The sequence below is a fragment of the Rattus norvegicus genome, chromosome 2 (assembly GCF_021556685.1).
Source record: "Rattus norvegicus strain SHRSP/BbbUtx chromosome 2, alternate assembly SHRSP_T2T, whole genome shotgun sequence".
Taxonomy (NCBI): domain Eukaryota; kingdom Metazoa; phylum Chordata; class Mammalia; order Rodentia; family Muridae; genus Rattus; species Rattus norvegicus.
In genome coordinates, this window is record NC_141535.1 from 224,956,416 (window position 1) to 224,963,238 (window position 6,823).

Sequence of the window (6,823 nt, forward strand, 5' to 3'; positions counted from 1 at the left end):
GAACCCTCTGGAACCTCACTTAGGCTAATGCAGGTTATGTATAATTATTAATATTTTACAGTTTTTTTCTTTTGCCATCTGGATCAGGTTGTCAGGAGTGAAGATTGTGGAGAGAGAAAACACTAGTAATTGCAAGATTCATGTATTTAAACATGTGCATCAAGTTACATTAGTTATGATGTCATTATAATCCCTGTTACATTTGAATACCATTATGCAGACCTTGGTATTCTATGAGAGGATACATAGTTATAGATTCTGGAGACAAAGAAACAGGATTTTTACTGTATCACTTAACAGTTGTGTGATCTTGTAGAGTTCTGAACCACTCCCTATCTGACTTTTCTTTTCTAAAATTGGAAGGAGGGGTTGAGGATTTAGCTCAGTGGTACAGCGCTTACCTAGCAAGTGCAAGGCCCTGGGCTCGGTCCTCAGCTCCGGAAAAAAAAATAAAATTGGAAGGATTATAGATTCTATCAACCCAGGTTCTTTGGGTTGATATGAGGTGTAAAAATGGGATAACGACTTAGGACTAGAATGATAGCTCAGTTGGTAAAACGATTCCGGGACAAGGCTGAGGATGTGAGTTTGAATCCCTAGGATACACATGTAGTGCAAGTCTGCAATCCCAGCATTCTTGTGCTAATTAGGAGGTGGAGCCATGGGAAGCCCTGATGTTGATGAAGTATGTTGGCTTACCTAGCTGAGGCTGTCTCAAAGGAGGTGGGAGTGAGAACTGACTCCTGAGGCTGCCCTTTAAGCTCCACACACCTGCTGTGACACATTTGTCACACACACACACACACACACACACACACACACACTGATTTTTTTCTCAAGATAGAGTAGTTCTGTTGTGACTACTCTAATAGCATTTGACAAACAACTTCAGTTAAATGCAATACAAACACAAATGGAGGGCTGGAGAAACATTGAGAACTGATCGAAAGGTAGGTTTCTGTTCTAGCTCACTAGAATTTTCTTCTTTCTTGAGTCTCCTTCCCCGGGTGCCACAGATAATTAGTACTGGAAGTCCTGGGAAACATTTTATTCTTTTATTTTATTTTTATTCTTTAATCTCTTTTTAATCAGTCCAGTTCTTATCCACCTCCCATTCCACCATCTGACTGATCCTTATCTCATACCTCCTCCCCTGTCTCTGAGAGAATGTCCCCACGCCACCCCACCCCACCCCGCCAAACATCCCCACTTCCTGGGGCCTCAAGTCTCTCACGGGTTAGGTGCATTTTCTTCTTCTTCTTCTTCTTCTTCTTCTTCTTCTTCTTCTTCTTCTTCTTCTTCTTCTTCTTCTTCTTCTTCTTCTTCTTCTTCTTCTTCTTCCTCCTCCTCCTCCTCCTCCTCCTCCTCCTCCTCCTCCTCCTCCTCCTCCTCTTCTTCTTCTTCTTCTTCTTCTTCTTCTTCTTCTTCTTCTTCTTCTTCTTCTTCTTCTTCTTCTTCTTCTTCTTCTTCTTTTCTTCTTCTTCTCCTTTAAAGATTTATTTATTTATCATATATAAGATATATAAGTGCACTGTAGCTGTCTCCAGATACACCAGAAGAGGGCATCAGATCCCATTACAGATGGTTGTGAGCCCCCATGTGGTTGCTGGGAATTGAACTCAGGACCTCTGGAAGAGCAGTCTGTGCTCTTAACCTCTGAGCCATCTTTCCAGCCCTGGGTGCATCTTCTTTCACTGGGGCCAGACCAGGCTGTCCTCTCTTGTATATGTGTCAGGAGCTTCATATGAGCTGGTGTATGCTGTCTAGTTGGACAGGATTGAAGCCCTAAGGACCAGCAGAAAAAATGGAAACAGGCAACCTCAGGAGATAGGGGTTGGGGGAACTTTGGGAGTACCAGAGAGACCTGGGAGGTGAGAGACTCTCAGGACTTAAAGGGAGAGACCTTAGATGAAATGCCCTAAAGTGGAGAGAGGGAACTTGTAGAGTTCACCTCCAGTAGAAAGACAGGGAATCAAGTGGAGCGATGGGTTGCCATCCCACAGTTAAAAACTCTGACCCAGAATTGTTCCTGTCTAAAAGAACTGCAGAGACTAAAAACAGAGTACAGCCTGAGGAAAAGGAGGTCTAGTGACTGGCCAAATTAGGAAACAGCTCAAGGGGAGGCTCCAAGGCCTGATGGTATTACCAAGGCTGTGATGTACTTACAGACAGGAGCCTAGCATGACTGCCCTCTGAGAGGCCCAACAAGCAGCTGAGTTAGATGCAGAGACTTAGATCCAGCCAATGAATGGAAGCTGCTGACCCCTGTGCTTGAATTAGGGAAAAGCTGGAAAAAGCTGAGGAGGAGGGCAATCTCACAGGAAGACCAGCAGTCACATTCTTTTTTTTTTTTTCTTTGCAGAATCAAAATCTTTACCAGTTGCCCACTTTTTTGTGAGAGACAGTATAGTGGAGGCTTCCAGCATGCTCACACTCAGCTGAGGTCTCACACATGACCAGGCATAGCTGAGCTGAGCAAAGGGAAGCCTGCACCTCCCTTCGTGCTCTGCTACTATGTTGTCTCTGGCCAAGGCTGATTAGTCCTGTTTCAGAGAACCAGGCAATGAGCAAGCAAGCCACGAGTCCTACTAGAAAGTAACCATTAGCAGGTAAAAATTTAAGGCTTACCACGAGAAAGACAATATTTCTCACTGTCATGTCCAAACAGTGCAGGAAATGATTGTACACGCAGAATACAGTGAGAAAATGAGCATGAAGGACCATGTCTGAGGTGCTTATTCTAGGGTCTGACCAAGCAGCGTCCCTCTCATCACATAGAACTGCAAGGATCATAGCTATGACCCCTTCACATGCATAGACACACCCACACCCACCCACACACACACACACACTCACACACTCACACACTCTCTCTCACACACTCAACACACGCACACATACAATCACTCACACATACACTCAAACATACACACACAGACTCACAGACTCATGTACCACACACACACACACACACACACACACACACATGCTCATACTCATACACATATATACTCACACAGTATGTACTCTCTCACACACACTCACACACATTCACACTCACACACACATATACCCTCTCTCCCTTGCTTTGTTTCCCCCTCACAAACACACGCACACACACACACACACACACACACACACACACGCCGCATATCAAGCAGACAGAAAGGTAAGTTCAGATCCCCCAAAGGTAAATCTGACTGAAAACTTACCCTCTGCTCTCCCTTTCCAGTTAAGCCCTGAGAATTGACAGACTTAGCAGAGCTGGCATTTTCTCCACCTGTAATTCCTCACTCCTCTAATGGCTAAGCCTATCCCTAACTCCTTTTTCCTAAGTGGGTCCATATTATCCTTTGCATCCGTGTTCCTATATCATTCCTTTCCAAGAGCTGTCATAGGAAGCCTTTGCTCTGAGGCGACCCACTTGCTTCCATGACTTGGTTCAATACTTTCTAGAACCTTAGGCATTCATGTGTCATAGTTTCAATGCACTTTTAAAAAATAACTGACCCTTCCATTGGTCAACCCCTGAAAATCAGTATACTGGCCAGTACACAGGAAGCATTCGAATTGGTCAGCTGAGGGGAAGTGTGTGTGCCACTTACCTTTCTTAATGAGGAGCAATGGCCTCCCCACCTGACCACTTCTGGTCCATAAATGCTACACTTGTCTGTTGTGCTATTTCACAAAAGTAGAAGCAGAGGGGTTACTGATATGCCCTGGGCATGCAGAAGAGAAAGATTGGAGATCATATCCCAGAAATTTTGTATTTAAATTCAGCAATATGGGGAATTTTCAGAATTTTCTTAATAGTTTTCTATATTGACACACATTATAAAGCTATACTTTCAAATTATAATAGAATGAAAGGCAACAAAAGGAAACATAATTATTTTCAGACATGTATCTATTCTTTCATTTGTCTTGGAATATACAATTTAATGTAACTTTAACAAAAATAGTGATTATACTCTAGGAGGGTCTACCATTTAAAATTTAATATTTTGTTTAAAAATCGAAAATGATTTCTATAACACCACTAATCGTTTGTTCCTTCAAAACACAAACTCATTTTGAACCTTTATTCTAGAGAGTTTGCGGAGTGACTTATGTGAATTCAAATAATCAGTATTTTACAGAAACTATCTCACAAAAAGCCCCTGGGCTATAATAATGAGATACCTAAAAGACTTCCCCACAGATGCAATAGTGGTACAGAGACTGTGGGTTTAACTTTTAAAAATTGAATTTTAGACCTTCTGCATGAGATGGAACCCATTCCTAATATTGTTAATGAGGTCAAGAAACTGAGACCAGATAGGTCACAGGCCTAGAAGAAAACTTATGAATATTCTCTGCTTAATGAACATAGCAATGAAATTACTCCTAACGACACTTTGTTTTGCACATAGACTTAACTCCTATTAGGAAAGCTCTTGACAGTACATGGTAATTAACACAGAGACCCACAATGTTGAGAGATTGGGAGACTGGAACACTCAGCCCTGTTTTTATCATGACTTTCTCCTCAAGGTTCAGAGGTCTATGCAGATGAGGGGGCATAAAGATTGTACGAGCCAGAGGTGGTGGATGAGTTTAAGGAAATAATATTTACAGACACCTGTAGAGACTGTGACACCATGTAAGAGTTCTACACAAGTTCAAGCCAGTTTAAATCCACCACAAAGAAGAGGAGATAGGAACAACATCCCACCTCTAGCCAAGAAATTATTCGCAAAATAATAGTTGCTGGGAAAGGAAACAACCAATTTTTATTAATGGAATGATATTGAGTGTATCAACCACACTATGTAATATGTGGGAGTAGTTGACCAACACAAATTGTACTCGATGGGGTTTCTTTTTTTTAGTGTCTTTTCTTTTTCGTTTTCTTCTTCCTTCCTTCCTTCTTTCCTTCCTCCTCCTCCTCCTCCCCTTCTTCCTCCTCCTCTCCTTCCTCCTCTTCCCCTTCCTCCTGCTCTCCTTCCTCCTCTCCTTTCTCCTCCTCCCCTTCCTCCTCCCCCTCCTCCTTCTTCCTCTCTCTCTCTCTCTCTCTCTCTCTCTCTCTCTCTCTTCTTTAGAAAAGAACACAGAATGAAGTTGGGTAGGGAGGCAAGAAAATAAGGAAGGAGTTGGAGAAGCAGAAAGAATGATACAATGTATTACATAAAAATCTCCAAGAATAAATGAAAAGTAATTTTTAAAAATGTATAAAGAATATGAAGTTGAAACATAACATTTGTATGTAGGAGGCTAAGAGCAAAAGTGGGAGGTGAATTTAATAAAAACATATTACATTCATGTATGAAATTCTCAAACCAATAATCTGTCAGTATTTGACATATGTATTGATGAAAGCGAAATTAAGTACATGATTGAAATGATTTCAATTTATTAAGCAAAGGAGAACACAACCATAGACACAACTATTCTGTACTTGTATTTCTAAACTACAGATATTCACACATGTGAGCATATGCACATGTGTAAAACCAACATTTTCAGAGACTAAATATGGTGAGAAGGTAAGGCAGTAGAAATTCAGTGAACAAAGAGAATAACTTGATTTGGGTATGCATACAAAATTTCACTGAGCTGGTTTATTAATTCTCTAGCTATCAATATGTTCTATGTGGAAAAACCATGTAGCAATCCGTTTACTAATTTTAACAGTAAAATAAATACATTAAGCAAGTGCTGAAGTATTTGCTTTAATCTTCTACTCTAATGTCCTTGTGAATAAGTTGGCCTCTCTTTCACACTCTAGCCAGTCCCTCAGAGAGTATTGTCAGCTTAACTTGAAATACTATCCAGACTCTGAATAATTTTCACTATCTCCATGGCTACCATCCTTAATTGACCCACTGACACTCTAGCGCAGACTTGTGCAATAACCCTACACTTCCTTGGCCCACCTTCCTCTATTTGTGAAGCACGCACAGAGTAGCGCTGAGAAGCAGCAGGCAGCTCCGGTCATTGTTAGCACTTCACGCTCTGTCTCAGGCCTCCCTTCTTGTGCGGAGGAAGCCTCAAGGTCTTTACAATTTCTACATGGCCCTTCTTGATCTCTTTTTACTTAATGCTTTCCTGGAAATTCTCCCTCTGCTTACACCCATATTTATCCTCTTCTTATCATTTTGATCTCCTCATTCATTCTAGACGGCACTGGGTCCACTTCCACTTTAAGCTTTCTGCACATCCTGTTCCTTTCTGTATACTAATACTCATGCCTCTCACGTCCTAATTCTTTGTTCCCATGTTTCCTTCTTAACAAAGCTTTTGCAGGTCCCTCCTTAATTTAGATAGCATTGGTATAGCTACACATGTATAGGTAGAAGCAACCAGATATGGGAGCCGATGATTGAATAAGTCATGAAGTTGGGAGGGAAACATTTTAGGAGGAGGGAGGGGGAAATTAGAGAGGGAAATAGGTGAATTTATATATGATCATATTGCATCATATGCGTATACGATTCTAAAGATGGGTGAAAAACTAGACAAATCTAAGTAAAATATAGACTTAAGTTAACAAACAAAAGCATCACCACCCATCTATGAGCGTTTATTCTACTTCTCTGCTTTATGTTGCTGCATTTGTAGTCTACGGTGTTATTTTCCTTTTTATAAATTGCGCATATTGCTTGATTCCCACCATAGAATGTAAGTGTTGTGAAGCCAGAGCTTTTGGCTTGCTTCATATGTTTGGAATAAATTAATTGCTTAATGCATGTCTGTTGAATAAATGAGTATCCAATGTGTATACTATAGCAGGAAGAAACCTCCCTCAAAGAACACGTCTGACACACAACTCAGTGATATTTGC